Source organism: Phyllostomus discolor, chromosome 9 (assembly GCF_004126475.2).
Source record: "Phyllostomus discolor isolate MPI-MPIP mPhyDis1 chromosome 9, mPhyDis1.pri.v3, whole genome shotgun sequence".
NCBI classification, from domain to species: Eukaryota; Metazoa; Chordata; class Mammalia; order Chiroptera; family Phyllostomidae; genus Phyllostomus; species Phyllostomus discolor.
In genome coordinates this window covers 49,149,917-49,170,315 of record NC_040911.2, presented here as the reverse complement: position 1 = coordinate 49,170,315, position 20,399 = coordinate 49,149,917, and the positions used below count along the sequence as shown (strand labels likewise).

Genomic DNA, 20,399 nt, shown 5'->3' with positions numbered 1-20,399 from the left:
CTCCTTTATTTTCCAGAAGAATATCAACTCCATGGCTCAGAAAGTATTAAGAATCTAGTTTGGAAGAGATGTGTTAAAGTTGAAAACCTGGTCTCTGGCATCCATGGATGCAAGAGGTGCATATGTAAAATACTGTTCCAGTCACACAGAATTAAAGAATTCCAGAACAGTAGGAAAAATCATTATGTATACATTCCAGCTTTCAGAGGTAGGGCTGATTTCAAATATTTTCCCCATAATAATGACTCAGTAGTTTACAAAACATATGTGTGCTTCTATGTATGCATTTCTGTAAGAGTCTACTATATCATTTTTCACAAATCAGAGAAAAATATGTGGCATGATTAGAGAGTTTTGAAATGAACATGTTATAGCTACAGCAGCTATGATGCAGTTTGACATATTTGGACTTTGACCTTTAAACAGCTGTTCCTGCAAAGCTTTTAGGACATGAATCCCATTTAAATTAACAATCTAAAATGACATTTATTGATCTACTTTTCATGTAAAGATACTGTAGTGTAGCCAAATGTTAAAAAGTCACAGTTTCTATTCTCCAGAAGTTTTATTTATTTATTCAACAAATATTCGTTGAGCAGATATTGTATGCCAATCTTTCTTGTAAGTGCTAGAGAAAACACGAGTCCTTGCCTTCCGGAGTCTACATCTGAGAGCACAGTCACTCTAATCCACAACATTGTAACACCTGTAGTATGTAGGTAAGCAGTAGAGGGGTAGAAAGTGATACATTTTGATCAGTGGAACTGAAGAAGATAAATTGGAGGGGATCATCTAAAGTGGGGCCATGCAGGGCAGGGAGAACACAGGTGAGGATTGTGATGCAAGGGCCTGATGAAGGTCCATGGTGAGGAGTGCCCTCATCCCCAGAGAGTATTAAAAGTCAATTCTGCACCTATCCCTGCCTTGGGTGTAGTGGTGGATTTACAAATGAATGATACAGTGTGTGAGAGAGAGTCCAGCAGGAATTGCAGCATATGGGCAGGAAAGCATACAGTGGCCAGTGAACTATGACAGGGTCCACTAGAAAGGTTCCACATTCTAGGAAAACACAGTGCACAAAATGGACTAGAGTGGGGCTGTGGGAGGATCTGGGAGTTTCTCTAATGCTGTGGGTGAGAGAGAACTTAATGCTGGACTCAGAGGGCTGTAGGAAAACAAAAAGGGAAGACGGAAAATCAGAACTGGGGGGGGCAGGTGAAGAAACTCTCTATCTTTCTATCTTCTTCCTCTTCCTCCACACCTGCCAAATTCCCTATGAATGGTTACAACTTGTTTAAAGAGCTACTGGGAAAATTCTCCCTTGGCATTTAAATTCTCTACTACCCCAAATCATGGGAGAGGAGAATGTTTCAGTTACTTGCTGGAAAAGGGCCTAACTAGAGCCTACCATATTAAATAAAGTTGACAGTCCCAGGATTCCACACCAGAGAAAAGAGGCCTCTTAAGCGATGCCAGCTGGAACCGGTACTTCATAACCCTTCTTACCAAAGACATACTGGGAAAAATTATGCTGCTGAATCTGCCTTCTACATTGTTTCTTACAAAGAAGCCTGGACTCTTGCAGGTATTTTTTTTAAATCTTAAGATTTTTGGTGTCAATAAATTTTACGTTTGAAACATTCCAGAAAAGAGCTTTTCTATGTTCAGTTTGGCATGTTACCCCATTTTTTAAATTTCTTCCTGGCAGTCTTTGTCAAACCACAAATAGAAGGGTGGTGCTCACCTCTGCCCAAATGTGGGACAGATAAAACATGTTGTGGCCTACTCATCTTCACCTGGGGGCAGGGCACAACCGGCAATCAAGGAAGCTTCCGACACCCCTCAGGTAAGAGGAGGTTACATACGCAGTTAAATGCTTCCGTAGCTTCCCTCTCATCAGCCCCATTGTGGCATGAAGAGGAGTGGAAGAGGTTTTGCCAGATTAAAGTAAAAACAAAGTCACTTGCAACACTATCCATGCTGAGGATAACAGTAAACCGGAAGGGCTAATTATCTCAGAGTCTACAGTGCGGGACCTTGAAATGGAGAGTTGAGAAAAGTGTGTCCTCAAACTTGTCCCACATTTAGAAACGGGTCTGGTTAGATTAATGACTTGCCCAAGATGACAGAGGGAATTGGGGTTGGAGGCAGGGTTGAACTCAAGGCTTCTGGCTCTACCTACTTTGCTCTTGTCAGGCCATGACAACACAACCACCAGCTGCCACCCACCCTCCAGAGGCCATTCTTTCAATCTTTGTAGATAAGGAATATATGCGTTCAAAATATCCTCAAACCGTGATATGCTAGAGTTGAGGGTGAAAGAAGGGGAGGGGCATATCCCATCCTCCTGAAGAACAGGTTGTTACTTTAAGAGTCTGGAGGGCCAGTGAAAGTCCCTCTAATATGAAGTGAGATTAGAAGGATCAACCACTGTAGTCTGCCAAAATACGTTCTCACTAGTGTGGTATAAGAAATATGCATGTGGCCTTGGTTCCTGGTTCTTGGCACAGGGCTCCTGAAACCCACGGAGTTTCCTAAGTTATAGGTGTGTCTTCTGTTATTCATTGAGAGCCCCATTAAACCAAACCTGAGTCTCTGATAGAGAGGGGCCCCTGGGCAGTTTCAGTGTAGAGCTGGTCACCTGAGCAAACAACCACAGGATTAGAGGATTGAACTTACAGCCCCACTCCCCAACCTTTAGGGAAGTGGAGGAAGGCTGGATATTTAATTAATCATGCATAACTAAGTAATGAAGCCTCAATAAACACTCGTAAACACAAGGCTCGGAGAGCTTCAGACTGGTGAAGGTGCTGGGAGGGTAGCATGTGCAACAAGGGCATGGAAGCTCCACAGCCCTGCCACATACTTTGCCCTGTGAACCTCTTCCATCTAGCTAACCCTGACTTGTATCTTTTATAGGAGAATTGTAATCACAAGTCTAGTAGTATGGGAACACCCAAATTTGCAGTCTGTTGGGCAGAAAAGTGAGAGTAACTTGCAGATTCCCAAAACTGGCAGCTGGCATCTGAAGTGAGGGGCAGTCTTGTAGGTCTGAGTCCTTAATTTGTGGAGTCTATGCTCATTTAGGGTAGTTAGCATCAGAATGTAATTAAACTGCAGGACACCTTATTGTTATCAGAAAATTGTTGCTAGAACAAACTGTGGAACCACAATATGAAAGACCCTTAGAAAGGTGAGAATGTACTTCATCAGAACTCTTGCAGACAAGTAAAAGAGCAATCTGGGAACTCCTTCAGCTGCATTTCAGGAGAGGCCCATTGCAGAGACCCAAGAGGCTGGAAGGTGGCATTCACTAGCGTTCTGTAATTAGGACCACATGAGACTATGGCATCCAATGACTTTTGTTCATTTTTTTCAGCAACTATTTATCAAGTGTCTACCAAATGCTGGACACTGTGCTAGGCATCGAGATAGGTAAACTGAAACTTGCCAAGGTATAAACACAGTTGATTTTAATGGAAAAGACTATTTGTAGACTTTTTAGACTAAAGTATGTATTGAACATCAGGATTCCTAGAAATCACTCAAAATAGTTACTGCAAACTAGCCAGGAAGTATAAACTTGAATTTCTTCTCCCTTCACCCCCACCATGTTCCCCCCTTGCACTGCTGTTCCTTCACCCTCATTCACATTCTGTCTGACCCTTAAATGTCAGCATTATCCAAGGTTTCTTTCTTGACTATCTGAGGCCTACCCACACTCAAAGCAGCAGGGACTGGCAAGCTATAGGGAGGCCAAGTGGTCAGGATGGAGGGTGGGATTCAGGGCAGTGGCTGGATTCCCTCTGGAACCAAGAGAAGACACAAATGGTAGGAGAAGTGGGAAAGTTGGAGTCCATGGGGCAGGCAGAGGCCCCCTTACTAAGGAGACACTGACTGCAGGGACCAGAAGAGACCAGAGTGAGGGTCAAAATCAAAAGCAAAACTGTTAGGATCAGGGAGGGGTGACTGTCTTCAACAGTGGACACTGTGCAGTAGAGCATTTTATGGACTCACTTGTGCATGGTCTGTGGTAACAGGCTCAGGGGGCTGGAGACACTACCTTTTCTCTTCCATATCTAGACATTATCTCCCTGTTGAGCTAGATGGTCATCACTACTTGAACAGCAAATGAACTTCACAATTATAACTTGTCAGAGCCTGATAACTGCCTTTCACCCACAGATTGGCCACTCTTTCCATAAACCTTTTACTGCTTAAGGCAGAAATCATGGAGGTGCCTAAGTGCTTCCCCTCTCTCAACCCTCAACACTAAGTAATGAAGCTTACCTGCCCTGGCAACCTCTCCTCTACTGATCCTGCCTCCCACTTCATTTGTTACAAAGATTTCTGTAGTTGCCTTGTTGTGTATTGGATTAATATGATTTCACATACATTTGTTCATGACTTAAATGAAATTCTTTTAACTCACTTGCTTATGACAAAAAAGCTGTTTGACAGAAGAATCAAGTAAGTCCTGCCAAGATGTCATTGCCCTACCTTTGTGGTCACTGATAAGCAGCCAGCTGCTGAGGGGGCCATTCTTTATCAATAAGAACATGTGGAAGCAACTATGGCCAAAGGGACATTTAGACTACAAATATGAAAATTTTGTGAGGACTATTTGAGATGGGGCATTCACTCCTACCTTGGTGAGGCACTCATCCTAGCCTAGGGTGACCAGGCAGCAAGCCTGGGAAAAGGATTAGCTTGCCTATCAACACTGGTATCTTCATTCCCTAGCAAAATCCTCTGGCAACAGGAGACTTTTCCTTTTGCACTGGCAGCTGGAAATCTGGAAATTAGGCACTTGGTCACTGACTCTGCCAAGTGCCTCCTTGGACTTTATTCCTTCATCTCCCCTTTGCCTGAACAATAGTATGATTAATCTGTCATTTGTTTGGAGTGTGTTGTTGTTTTTTATTTGACTCATTAAGAGATATTAGCCTGTCAAATTATTCTAATTCCCATAGCAAATCTGTACTAAATAAATTGCTGGCAAGATCAACTCAGTTTCTGGCCATGGCACTTATGTTGCCTCCCCACAACAAAAACTAAACATGCTTCTCTAAGCCTCCTGCAATCTACTATCTACATGTCCACCATAGGGATCTTTCAAAACTGAAAATCTGTGAAGTATTCATGTGAACAGAATTCTTCCATGTCTTACAATCACCTCAGGATAAAACCCAACACCTTAGCGGGACAAGGCTTCATGTCTTATACCCTCTGTTCACACTCAAAGCTACAGCCATTCCAAGCAAATGGCCATTCTGGGAACTTGCTGTGCTTATGTCTGTTTCTGGGTCATGCACCTGTTTCTGGGTCTTTTTCCTCTGTTCACCACTCCCCATTCAGTTGATGCTCTCCCACTGGTGGCTTCCTGGAAAGCTCAGTCCAGCAAACCCTCCACCCAGAAAAGATGCTCCTTCCCCTCTTCCCTTAACATTCATGCACATTCAAGCATAATACTATCATCCTTGTGAACTTGTGTGGCTCAAAAATAGGCTGTGGACTTCCTGATATCAGGATCGTTGTTTTTGTTTTAGTGTGTTGGGATCATAACAGTGCCCAGCACCTAGGAGGCAATCAATGAGTATTTGTTAACTGACTGAGTGACAAAATTACCCCAAGTTGCCTTCAGCAGAGAAGAGGATTCAAGTAAAGAAGGTGCCATGTGGACTTACAGGAGAGTGTGGGGGGTATTGAGAGTGTCAACTGAAAAAGTCTTAGAGGCAGAGGTTTATCCACCTTTCCAAATGGGTGGGAAGGGAGGCCTAGGGGTGCAAGCAAGATGAAAGAGAGAGTCTCCTGCTAGACCAAAGCTCTGATGTTAATCAGCTTATATCTCAGCGCAGTCCACACATCAGCCTGTTGTGTGTCTCAGATGCACAGCATCCTGTGGGCCCCAGACTTTTCAACAGGGTGTGCTGCCCTAGAAGGGTCCTTGTTTTGTTGTTCATGGGTGGAATTTGGCAATGTGGCAGCTGACTCATTCTCACATTCTAATTCCAGGGCTATTTAATTCTTGATCTTCCTCCACTGATAGAAAGGACACAGGGGGACAAGTACTCCAAGTGCCATTCCTGAAGCCTACCTGTGAGGGAGAAGAATCAAACCAGCAGGTTAATGTGGAACAATGCCCTATCCCTCCTAGGAGTTCATTGGGAATGTTCAGTTCCATGGGATCCTTTTGAAAGTCAGTGAAGACAGATGATTTCCACTGAGCCCACCTGTGCAGAAGGTATGTTCTAGCCATGGGTTTTAGTTCAGAATCTTTCACAGATGGCCTAGGAAGTAGCTGGTGTAAGAAAAGTAGATCATGTGTGCTACTAGAGAAGTAGAAGTATTTTCTTCTTTAACAGACAGCCCCTTAATGGTCACTTCCCTCAGGTCTTATGCTCCTCAATCTATCAGATGGGATGAATGCTTTATAAGAATTTTAAATGTTAAGTTGATACTATAAAGTGCTCAAAACAATACCTGGCACATACTGAGTGCTATATCAGTATCCTTTTAATAAATCTTTACAAAGCTGTATCAGCAAGGATGGTGGAATGGCACCATTCTTAAAAAATGCCAAAAAGATTGAGGATATGATGCAAAAAGGGGAAACAAGTAAATAGGAGGCTCAACCTACTTCAGAGTCTGAAGGCCTTTCATAGGTTTACCTGACTCAGCCCCTTCATTTCATGACCCAGGAAGACTCCCAGTGTCGTTATTACTGTTCTGTAGATGAATGCGGGAACACAGGCTACTACAGCCAGTTTGTTAAATACATTAATTTCCATAAATCACACCAAGAGAAAAAATGCAATATATTTTAAAGTCCTCTCTCCACAAGAAAAACCTGACATTATTTCCGAGTAACTTTTATTTAAAGATGGTGAGCAATTTTTCATGAGCCATGAATATTTCTTGTTCTGTGACATTCTTGTGCAGTTTCTCTGCCATTTTGGTTTGAGTTGTTTGAATTTTTAAAAATTTATTGGAAAGTGCATATAAAGAACCTAGCTTTTTGTAATATAGTTTCCAAATTTCTTTCAGCTTATCATTTTATTTAATCTTGTTTGTGGCACTTTTGCTGCACAAAAGATTTTTATAAGTCAGAATTATTGATTATTTATCTGACTTCTGAGTTTTGTGTCATGATTAAACGGTTCATTGAAATTCCAAGATTAGTTTTAAAATTCACTTCCTTTTTCTAAGTTTTATGGCTTTTCATTTACATTTAAATACTGGTTCATTTTGAATCTATATTTCCCCATGACCAGCTAATTACCCATAACTGATTTATTGAATTATCCCTTTTTTACAGTTCTTTTAAAGATCATCTTTATCATACTATATTTTCCTGTGTATTTCAGTCTATTTTGTCTCTGTTTTGTTCATTGATTGTCTGTCTAGTTCTGTGACAATGCTATATGGTTTTGTTACTAAATAATTAAAATGTATTTCCATATTTGCTGGGATTAGTCCTTGCAATACTATTTTTGCCTGTTTTATTTTTCTAGATGAATTTTAGGATCATTTCATAAACCCTTTTTAAAATGTTATTTTGATCATTTGACTGGAATCTCAGTGCATTCATGGTTTAATTTAGAGCAAAATGACATTCTTACAATGCTGAGCTTTCCTATCTAAGGAATAAGTACACATTTTCATTTAAGTCTTCTTTTGTGTCCTACCATAGAGTTGTAAAGCTTTATCTGTTATAGCTCTTGCTCACTTATTGCTAAATTCATTCTTTGGAATTAAAACACTTCAAAATTTTAAAAATGACACACACACCAAAAAAGCTGATTACTAGGTATTTAAATTGGTGTTGCTACTATAAAGAGAATTTTAACATCTAGTTGACTTTTTATTTGTTTATTCTTGTATATAGGTGAAAAACAGTTATTCAGCAGATAATCTTTCCTAATCCTGCCTGCAATTAAAGAAATTCACAAGAAAATAAAGATCACATTTCCATGTGTCAGAATGGCCAAAGATAAAAATGTTTAGGACTTCCAGCAAAGATGGAGGCATAGGTAGATAGACTTTGTCTCCTTGCACAACCAAAAGGACAATAACAATTAAAGAAAAAAATAACCAGAATTACCAGAAAGTCAAACTGTATGAAAGTCTAACAAACAAGGAGTTAAAGAAGAAACATTGATCCGGACCAGCAGAAGGGGTGGAGATGGGCAGCCGCAGCAAGGTGATGTCTGGAGGACTGGGGCAGGTGAGGCTGAGGCTGGCAGACTGGGCAGTCCCACATTTGTGTGCGGGTAAACTGGGAGGAACAACTGGGGAGTGAGACAGACTATACAACCCAGGGTTCCCAAGTGGAAAATGAAGCCTCAAAACCTCTAAATGAAAAAAACCTGTGGGGGTTGTGGGGCAGGAGAAATTCCCAGCCTCACAGGAGAATTCATTGGAGAACACCACAGGGTCCTAGAACATACACAAACCTACCCACCTGAGACTCAGCACCTGAAGGGCCCAATTGCTTGTGGGTAACAGAAGAATTGACTAAAAGTCTGTTCAGGAATGAGCAAGCGGCATTGTTCTCTCTCTGACCCTTCCCCTACATACAGCACCACAACACAGCCACGAGGGTTGCCCTGCCCTGGCAAATACCTAAGGCTCCACCCCTTACTAAGTAAGAGGCAAGCCAAGACAAAAATACATGGCCGAAATAAAAGAGCAAATCAAAGCTCCAGAAAAAAATACAACTAAGCAAAAAAGAGATAACCAACCTATAAGATGCAGAGTTCAAAACACTATTAATCAGGATGCTCACAGAAATGGCTGAGTATGGTTGCAAAATAGAGGAAAAAGTAAAGGCTATGCAAAGTGAAATAAAGGAAAATATATAGGGAACCAACAATGAAGGGAAGGAAATTGGGACTCAAATCAATGGTTTGGACCAGAAGTAAGAAATAAACAAACATTCAACCAGAACAGAATGAAGAAACAAGAATTCAAAAAAATAGGGAGAGGCTTAGGAACCTGTGGGAAAACTTTAAACACTCTTATAGCCGAATCATATCTGAATCATAGGGGTGCCAGAAGGAGAAGAGGAAGAGCGAGAAATTGAAAATTTATTTGAAAACATAATGGAGAACTTCCCTGAGCTAGCAAAGGAAATAGACTTCCAGAAAGTCCAGAAAGCTCAGAAAATCCCAAAGAAGTTGGACCCAAGGAAGCACACACCAAAACACATCATAATTACATTACACAAGATTACAGCTAAGGAGAGAGTCTTAAAAGCGGCAAGAGAAAAGGAGACAGTTGCCTACAAAGGACTTCCCATTAGACTATCAGCTGATTTCTCAAAAGAAACCTTTCAGGCAAGAAGGGGCTGGAAAGAAGTATTCCAAGTGATGAAAGGCAAGGACCTACATCCAAGATTGCTCTATCCAGCAAAGCTGTCATTTAGAATGGAAGGGCAGATAAAGTACCTCTCAGATAAGGTCAAGTTAAAGGAGTTCATTATCACTAAGCCTTTATTATATGAAATGTTAAAGGGACTTACCTAAGAAAAAGAAGATCAAAAATACAAACAGTAAAATGACAACAAACTCATAGCTATCAATAACCAAACCTAAAAAAAAATGAACTAAGCAAACAACTAGAACAGGAACAGACTCACAGAAATAGAGTTCACATGGAGAGTTATCAGCAGGGAGAGGGAGAAGGAAGAATGGGGGAAAGGTACAGGGAATAAGAAGCATAAATGGTAGGTACAAAACAGACAGGGGGAGGTTAAGAATAGTATGGAAAATGGATAAGCCAAAGAACTTATATGTATGATCTATGGACATGAACTAAGGTTGGGGGCAATGCTGGTGGGAAGGAGGGTGTAGGGAGGAAGGAAATAAAGGAGAGAAAAAAATTGGGACAACTGTAATAGCATAATTAATAAAATATATTTTAAAAATGTTTTACATTTGCAATGTTAATGTGGAGAGAGAGATATGCTCCTGCATTGCTGGTAGGATAATCATGTGATTCCAGAAAGGTCATGGCTAACTTCAGAACAACCAAGAACTTTTCGGGTATCACCCTGAGTAAACTAAGAAGTTTTCAGGTAACACCCTGGCTGGTGTGGCTCCGTGTATTGAGTGCTGGCTTGTGAACAGAAAGGACACAGGTTTGAGTCCCGGTCAGGGCACATGCCTGGGCTGCTGGCCAAGTTAGGTCCCCAATAGAGGGCACATAACAGGCAAGCACACATTATGTTTCCCTTTTTCTCCTTCCCTTCCCCTCAGTCTAAAATAAATAAATAAAATCTTTAAAAAGAGAAGTTTTCTGGTATTTTATAGTGGATGTACAAAAGTCCTCACTTTCCCAGAAAATTAAACACATAAGTTTTAAAAAAATCCTTTGATGCTAAAAGCAAAGAGACAAAATGAGGACAAACATGCAAGATTCCTGCATTCCTCTCTGTCACATAACAATCCTAACCTAGACTTCTCTATGTATCATCAGAGAACACCCCATGAATCTTTTAGGACATCATTCTCAGGTGTGTTCTACAGATACCTATTCCAGTGATCATATGGGGCTTGTTAGAAATAAAGGTCCCTGTGTCCCAGACCTACTGAACCAAAATGTCTACTGGGCAAGTCCCACAAATATGCATTTAGCAACTTACCAACAACTTCTTACGCATTCTACAGATTGAGAATAAGTCTTTCAGTGGGGTAGCCTGAGACTGATACTTTGGCAGTCTATTCATAATCTGACACTATGAAGTCCAGCGTTTAGAAATATGTATTACAATGACTACCCCTAGGACATGATGAAATATACAGTCATACACAATATAATAATGTTTCAGTCAATGACAGACTGCATATATGATGGTGGTCCCTTAAGATTATAATGGAGCTGAAAAACTTATATCACCTAGTGATGTTGTGGCTGTTGTAACATCAGAGTGCAAAGAGTACAAAAATCAACAAGGCCACGGTTGAGGCGGCAAACAAGATAAGGATGACACTGAGGAGCTTCTAGAGACAGTTCCTGAGGAACTGATAAATGAAGAGTTGTTAGACCTGGAACAGGAATGTATAGCTGAACAAGAGGGGAGATAAAATAAAACAGTGGGAGATAAAAAAGAATAAAAACCTCCAAGAAAATTCACAGTGAAAGGTTTAGCAGAAGCTTTTGCAGATAGCAACAAGCTTCTTAAAAGTTTGAAAACATAGATTTCCCCACCCCCCAACACTAAAAAATGTTCATTAATAGAGAAGACTGTTCAGGATGCACTATCTGCTTACAAGCAAATCTATGATGGGACCAAGAAACAAGCCAAACCAACCACCATGGAAATATTTCTGAAAAGAGTGACACCTCTTCAGGCAAGTCTTTCAGGAGGGATTCCTAAAGAAAGCATTGTTATCATAGGTGATAACAGCTCCACATTATTGCCCCTGAAGATCTTCCAGTGGGATACGATGTAGAAGAGAAAGCAGTGATATTGATGATCCTGACTCTGCAGGCCTAGGAGAATGTGTGTTTGTCTCAGTTTTTAACAACAACAACAAGTTTAAAATGTAAAAAAATCAATAAATAATTTTAAAATTAGAAAAAGCTTATAGAATAAGGATATATAGAAAGAAAACATATTTATATAGCTATACAATGTGTTTGTGTTTTAAGGTAAGCGCTATTGTAAAAATCAAAAGGTTTTAATTTTAAGTTCATAAAGTAAAAATGTTATACAGTAAACTGAGGTTAATTTATTATTGAAGAAAAAATTTTAAACTTTTAATAAACTTTTAATAAAAATTTAAAATTTTAATAAACTTAGTGTAGCCTAAGTGCACAGTATTTATAAAGTCTAAGCAGCACACAGTAATGTCTCTGGCCTTCACATTCACTCACCACTCACTCACTCACTGACTCCCCCAGAGCAACTTCCAGTCCTGCACACTCTGTTCATGGTAAGGGCTCTATACAGATAATTTTTTATTTTTTATACCTTTTCTATGTTTAGACAGATACTTAACATTGTGTTACAACTTCCTACAGTATTCAGCACAGTAACATGCTGTACAGATTTGTTGCCTAGGAGCAATAGGCTGTACCACATAGCCTTGGTATGCAGTAGGCTACACCAGCTAGGTTTGTGTAGTGCACTCTATGATGACGTTGACATGAGAATGAAATTCACCAATGATGCATTTCTCAGAACATATCCCCATTGTTAAGTAACACATAACTATACATTTTTCAGGCATAATTTTACAAATGACAAAAATAGAACAAAAGAACAGCGGTCTCAAGAGCTCTTCCCAAACAAAATCTTTGGTGGTTCAGGTAGGTTTTAGTTGTGTACATTATATTTCTAAAACACCTTAACAGCAATAACAAAAGCATTTTATATTATTCCAAACTCCTGAAATGCAACAGTTAACATTTCATCTTAAAATGTTTGCCCTGTATTTTTACTCTGCTCCAGCCATAGCTCCTTTCCAAGGTCAAACTTAAACAACCACCTAAGCAGGCCATCAGTAAGTAGCAAGCCAACACTGAGCAGGAGACAGCTGTCAAATGTCTAGCGGAATTATCTTTTGTCAAATCCATCCCACATGTTTAAGGTATTCTAGCCAAAAGCAATGGAAATCATTCACAACATTCCATCAAAATCTAGCAGAGGAAGTCTGCAGGCTGTTTGCAAAGGCTGTGGTGTGCCATGAGGCAGTCTCAGTCTTCTCTACTCCCTCAGACAGCTGCCGAAATGAATAATCAGGGCTTGTTGTGCTCCCATTAGCTCATATTTTGTCTAAATATCCAAGATATTTGTGTAACACACAGATGAAGCCCTGTTTTAGCAATAATTAAAGCAACAAAATCTTTTCAAAATCCCACTCCTTTTACATCTTTGGATTGGTTTACCTGTAAGGTGGAATTAAAACTAAAATGAACTTTTTAAGAAAAGGTAAAAAACCCAAAGAATAATTATCACCATCACAGTTAATTTCTGGTTGGACAATAACATTTTACAATGATTAGTTAAAGCTCTTGATATGTGTACCCTGGGAAGACTTTTTTTTCCCACGGGGCCTTGCCTGCTTATTAATGTGTGCCAGTAATTGCTGTTCACCTGCGGCCAGATTCCTGGTGTCAAGTTCTAACAAGCAGTGTCAGGTTTGCACACTTAAATGGATTGTTTCTTATGAAAAGGGTCAGAATTGATACTGAATGAGGGCTGAACAGAAAACATAGGTTCTCTAGGGGAACCTGGTCATTCTTTGGTTTCTTAATAACACTCCTCCAGACAGAAATTTAGGCGAGTCCTGAAGAGGTCAGAGAGAACCACTGGAAAGAATTATTAGCTCCAAATCCTCTGAGTATAATTAAATCAGCTGTCATTTTTTCTTGGTAGTTCAGAAATTATTCTCCAACATAAAATGGAGTAACAATAGCCTCTTCAACAAATGGTGTTGGGAGAACTGGACAGCTACGTGCAAAAAAAAATGAAACTAGAACACCAACTTACACCTTATACAAAAATAAATTCAAGGTGGATAAAAGACTTAAATATAAACCAAGACACCATTAAAGTCCTAGAGGAGAATGTAGGTAGAAAAAACTCAGATATTTCACGCAGAAACTTTTTTACTGACATGTCCCCTAGAGCAAGGGACATAAAGGAAAGAATAAACAAATGGGACCTCATCAAAATAAAAAGCTTCTGCACAGCTAAAGAAAACAGTATCAAAATAAAAAGAGAACCAACTGTATGAGAAAACATATTTGCCAATAATACCTCAGACAAGGGTTTAATCTCCAAAATATATAAAGAACTTACACGACTGCACTCTAAGAAGACAAGCAACCCAATTAAAAAATGGGCAAAGGACTTGAACAGACACTTCTCCAAGGAGGACATACAGAAAATCCAAAGACACATGAAACGATGCTCAATATCGCTAGCTATCAGAGAGATGCAAATTGAAACCACAATGAGATACCACTTCACACCAGTCAGAATGGCCATCATAAACAAAGCAACAAACAACAAGTGTTGGAGAGGCTGTGGAGAAAAGGGGACCCTAGTGCACTGTTGGTGGGACTGCAGACTGGTACAACCACTATGGAAAGCAGTATGGAACTTCCTCAGAAAACTAAAAATGGATCTGCCCTTTGACCCAGCAATTCCACTGCTGGGACTATATCCTAAGAACCCTAAAACACCAATCCAAAAGAACCTTTGCACCCCAATGTTCATAGCTGCACAATTTACAATAGTTAAGTGCTGGCAGCAACCTAGATGCCCATCAGTAAATGAATGGATCAAAAAACTATGGTACATTTACACAATGGAATTCTATGCAGCAGCAAGAAAGAAGGAGTTCCTACCCTTTGCAACAGCATGGATGGAGCTGGAAAGCATTATGCTAAGCGAAATAAGCCAGGCCGTGAAATACAAATACCATATGATCCACCTTTAACAAGAGCCTAAACAACAAAACAAAAAAACTAGCAAAATATAACCAAAGACACTGAAATAGGGGATAGTCTGACAGTGATCAGAGGGGAGAGAAGAGGGAATTTCAGGGGAGAATAGGAAGGGTTTACAGGAACAAATTTAAAGGACACATGGACAAAAACTAGGGGGAGGGTGGTAATGGGAGGGAAGTGGGGAGGGATGGGTGGGTGGGCTGGAATGGGAGTAAAAGGGAGAAAACTGTACTTGAACAATGATTAAAACAAAATTTTAAAAAAGGAAATTATTCTCCCTCATGGATCCTGTTCACTCTTCTTATGCAAACAATATATTAATCATTGAGATTACTTTTGTAATTCTTAATAGAAGTTACATTTTGAAACTCTGAAACTTTGGGCAGCATGTAAAGTGAAACAGAAAAGATTACTGTATCTATAAAAAGTCTCCAGGAACAAAAGCTTACCATTCTTCTTAGTTATACATTAATTGACGGCTTTTTAAAACATTCGTCCTCTATACATGAAAGCTTAGAATGAGTCATGTGGCTCTAGATTAGAATCAAGCCATCCACAGGAATTTATGTTTATCTTAATCTAGATACAGATGGAGATATATAGAAATAACTACAGATATATGTGTACACTCAAGTTAGCATACATATACCTCTGTTCACTGAAAAGTTCTATAACCAATGACACCTTAGTAGCAACAAGCACACCCAGCCCAGATCTTAGTTTCTAAACACTGTTGTCCAATGAAAGGAACGGGTTGCTTGAAGACATGGCTGATTCTAAGGCTGTGTCCTACAATATACAAGGTGAGCCTGGAACATCTTGTACCAAAAAGTAAGGAAGCACTCAAAAGCCAAAGTGGCAGGTATATGTTAAAGGAACATAGGAGCCAACAGAGTTGCCAGTGGCCAAAGTTACAACAATTTGAGCAGCAATTTAAATAACATTGTACTGCATTAAAAACCAAAGTATAAAATAAATATACATGAATCCATACCTATATAAATAAGTGGCTAAATGAAGAGACTAAATAAAGGGGCAAAAAGACAAATTTCACCTGCAGAAGAATGCCAAATAACTTATTTAGGTGCTCCTCCCTCAAAGCGATGGAGCACAATCCCCATCCCCTGAGTGTGGGCTGTGCCAGAGACATTCTTCCAAGGAGCACAGCAAGGAAAGGGAGTGGGAAGTGACTTTACAGTGGAGAAACCTGACAACCACAACCACTTCTTGACCGGGTGGTCAAGATCAATAGCATCAGCGGAAATCTGTGTTGGTAATATGAACCCTTAATGTGTTTAAATATGTATGATAAGATAAAGTAATAAAATAGCACTCTACTTCAGTGGTCTTCCTCCCCAAACCACATAACCCCAGTCTAATCAAGAAAAACACATCAGACAAACCTTAATTGAGAGATATTATCCAAAGTATCTACCTAGCACTCCTTAAAATTGTTAAAGTCATCAAAAAAAAGGAAGTCTGAGTAACTGTCACAGCCCAGGGGAGCCTGAAGAGACCTGACATTTAAATATAATGTAATATTCTGGATGGGATCCTAAACCAACAGCAACAACATTAAAAAACAGAATATTAGGGAAAAACTAATGAAATCTGAGTAAACTATGGACTTTAGTTAATAATGAAACATTAATAAAGTTCCTTAATTGTGACAAAGTTACCATAATAATGTAAGAAGTTATCAATAGGATAAAATATGTGTGGGATATATGGGAACTCTCTATACTATCTTTCCAACTTTTCTGTAAATATGAAGTTATTCTAAAATTAGTTTACTTAACTATTTTTAAAAATAAACCATTAAAATGAACACCCCCCCACAACATAGACACCCTCACCACATGGAGACATGGGCCTGAACACCCACTGACCTCCAGCAGACCACAGCACACATGTCCACATCCAAGCCACCCATTCTTCTGAAACTTCTCTGGGGCCAAAAAAACCACAATTGGTTAAAAAGATTCCAGATGATATCGTAAATCCAGCCCATTTATCAAAACTTATAAAAAAGCTGAAATAATTAAGGCAGTATAGTACTGGTATAAGGATGCATAAGTACACAGACAGAACAGAGAGCTCTGGAAACAGGCGCATGCACATGGGACACATGCAATATGACAGACATGGCACCACACATCAGTGGGAAAGAATGGACATCACAGACAACAACGCTGAGACAACTGAATGGCTATAGAGGAAAAATTATACAGCATATATTTTAAAAATCAACTCAAGTGACTTAAAGACAGATAAGAAAACAAAACTGTAAAGCTTTAAAAATGCCATCAAAATAGGGACATATCTTAATTACCTTGGGGTGTGAAAAGATTTCTTAAATAAGACCATTCCTTCTCCTTCTCTTCCCCCCACCAAAAAAAAGCATAAAGGAAAAAATAAATACATTCTACTACATAGAAATTAAAGATTTCTGATGATAAAAAGGCAATATAAAGTGAAAAGATGAGATAGAAATTTGAAGAAGATATTGCATATCTTGCAGAAAATATGACCAAAGAATAGCATTAAATATACATATTTTAAAATAGAAAAAGTGGCAAAGACTTAAACAGACTCTTCACATAAAACAAAACTTACTTGACTGCCCAGTAAATACATAAAAAGATGAAAAATTTATTAGTAACTGGGAAAGTGCAAACTGAAATTACTATCAGGTATCAATCCATACCCTAACATCTTACAGCACTAAGACTTGGTGAAACAGGAAGTCTCAGGTACCACTAGTATCCACTTTGGAACACACTGGCATTACGGAGCAAAACTGCCCATGTGCACACCTTGTGACTCAGCAATTAAACTCGTACCCACCAGAATCTAGTGAAATGCTTACACACAGCAGGCACTAACGGATGTACAAGCATGTTCAGGAAGCAATGTTCATAATAGTACCAAACTAGAAATAACTCCAATATCCATCAACAGTGAGATGGAGAGATTAATTATGAACAGTGTACAGCCATGAAAATGTACAAAATAAAGCCAAGAGTCATTGGCAATTTCCCAGGTGTGTTGAATGCAACCGACAAGTCATCATATAATACACACAGGTTTATTCCACTTATATATAGTTCAAAAACAGGCACACTTGAATCTGTCCCTTAGAAATGCAAACATTGTGGTAAAGTATAAAGGAAACAAAATGATTATCACAAAAGTCAGAGCAGTAGTTGCTTCTGGGTGGAGAGAAAGGGACAGGGATACAACTGGGGAGGGAAGCTCACTCAGTTATATAGCTGTTCATTTTATTCTTTTTTTAAGTTTTTTTAAAAGATTTTATTTATTTATTTTTAGAGAGGGAAGGGAGGGAGATAGAGAGAGAGAAACATCAATGTGCGGTTGCTGGGGGTTATGGCCTGCAACCCAGGCATGTACCCTGGCTGGGAATCAAACCTGCGACACTTTGGTTTGCAGCCCATGCTCAATCCACATAGCTGAGATATGTCCCCAGCTAGGGCCATTTTATTCTTTAAAATTCATAGTATTCTTTAAAATATACACACACATTTTATAGATTCCTCATTATAACTGAGAAAGAGAGATTCCAGATGCCCTTGTTGGCTCTCTGGGGAGCTCAGTCTTCAGTTCCTGGCCTCCTGCTTGACAACAGCAAGCAGACACAGGTTCAGCCACTTGCACAGCATAGAAGGTAGAAATATAGGAAGGCATGGCACATTTTGGAACACAAAACACACATTTTAACAACACAGCCTCTGCTCAGCCTCCTCATCTCATGTAAAGAAAATTCTGTGTGCATTTTAACATGGGCCATGATATTTCCAGACTGTTTAGTTGCTTTTTTATGTTCATTGCCTTTTGTGCTCTTTGATTTTAGTATTTAGAATAAGTTGGGTTTTTATTATCCAGTATTTCAAGTTCTCTTATTTGGTTTGCATAATTTTAAAGAACTTCTATATCCACTTTTGGCCTACTATAACACTGGAGTTTTATAGTAGGCCAAAACTCTAATGAGTTTTAGAGTCAATTGTAAGAAATGAAAGCAATTTATGCATTCTTAGTAAAAGTATTTCCAAATATATTTTTAATCTATTAAAGAACTCAACTTCATCCAAAATTTGAAACAACAGATGTGTGGTGATTTCTCACTTGGTTGGTGTGTATTTCAAGAAGCCATAGAAGGGAGATTTAGGTTGCAAAGTCCAGCTCCCACCCGTTTCTAGCTCTAGATTACACAGGAAATTGCATGAATTCCTACTTGCAGAATGCTCCTAACAGCTTACCTGGTGGTTGGCAAATAGATTTCATTTCTTTAACTGGTGGTGACTACATGGAGCATTCATTGTGTTAAGAAAGAGCCTCAGGCCACAACAGACTCAGGAAAAGTCAGTGCCATTGAGACAGGCCAGTAAGCCAGGACAAGTGCAATAGGGGAACTGAGACAGATAGCTGAACAAACTGGACAAGCAATTTACAGCCAGACACAAAATGTTACCTCCCTAGAGATAACATACAGCCCTCAGCTGTATTTCAGCTCCAGGCCCAGAAAAGCAACAAAACTAGGTGGGTGAAGCCAGGACCAGCTATGACTTAATGACCTCCTACCCTGGTACTGACCAATTAGTGAGGAACATAACCCTGAAAGAGCACACCTGGAAAACTGATGAATATTCCGCTGAAGCCCTCCCCTGAGACCTCCCTTAAGATTCCCCACCTGCAAAAGAGAGATAAAAACTCAACACTAAAGACCCAGTGCTCCCCTCTAGCCCTTCTTCCTTTTCTTCCCCTACTTCTTCCCCCACAGGCAGGCATCTCCTAAGCTCCCAGAGAGCTAAGGCAGCCCAGGCTAGGGTCTCCTCTTGTTTCTTCTATGCTAAGCCCTTCCTATTTCACTGTCCTCAGCTTTAATAAACATACCCTCAGAGTCACCTGGACTGATGTTGTGAAATCTTTCCTACATGAAGTCAAGAACCCACACACTACGAGCTGGCCCTAGGCATACCCACTCAGCGCCAGGCCCCCTGTTCTGTAACACCATGACTGATGGGCAATAGTGCCACAGGTTTGAGGGATGGAGAAGCAGAAGGCAAGAGCATCCAGTGTTTACCATCCTGGCCCAGCACATCAAGCCCAAACTACTCTGTATACTTTCAAGCCATTCATAAACTATCCTTTTACATTCTAGCTATCTTTTCCTCCATTCTCCAGAGAAAGTCATCAGGAAGATACTCTTGATGACTCTTCACCCATAACTATGCCAAACTCCCTCCCATCTCCATGCCTTTGTTCATTATCTCCCTTCCTGGAATTTCTTCTCACATGACTCATCCTTAACAGCCCAGCTTGCAACACATTTCATCCCGGAGTAAGCCTTTCCAAATCACTCTAAATAACTACAAACTTTCCCTTTCCTGAATTCCTTTGTCCTTTTTGCACCATGACTTTTGGAATTCTATTAAATGTAGTCTCGTATTGCTCATTAGATATTTTCTTCCCATGGGTAATACTCATGGCTCTTCAAACAGAAGTAAATAGCTCAAAGGAAAATATTGTCTCTTTTTGTGTACTTCCCATAGTGCTTTCTTCACAAAAAAGAACTACCAAAAATTAATTTCTAATTGAATGAGTGAAAACAAATAGGGCAATTTTCCTTCCTTCTGTCCCACTCTAGCTTCACTTCTCCCCTCAGATGCTCCTTTCCAGGGGTACAACCTCTATTCCAGGAAAAATCATAACTCACCAGCAGCATATCCACCAATCTCTCTCACCATTTCTTTTGAGATAACAGAAGGGTTTATATAAGACCTTAGAGACCATGAGTCCAGTCCTCAGAAGAGGAGAGGACACAGAGTCCCTGATTACCTACAGGTTTGTATATGCGGGGGACAGGAGAAACCTTGGGCAGTGCCAGTGACAGAAGATCCTCACCCTGGACATTACCT

General features: G+C 39.7%; 1 protein-coding gene across 2 annotated transcripts in view; it reads right to left on the bottom strand.

Annotated features, from left to right (window-relative positions):
• Positions 1 to 20,399, bottom strand: part of RAB31 (RAB31, member RAS oncogene family) — a 169,884-nt gene that overhangs the window by 16,840 nt on the left and 132,645 nt on the right. The window lies entirely within an intron of this gene.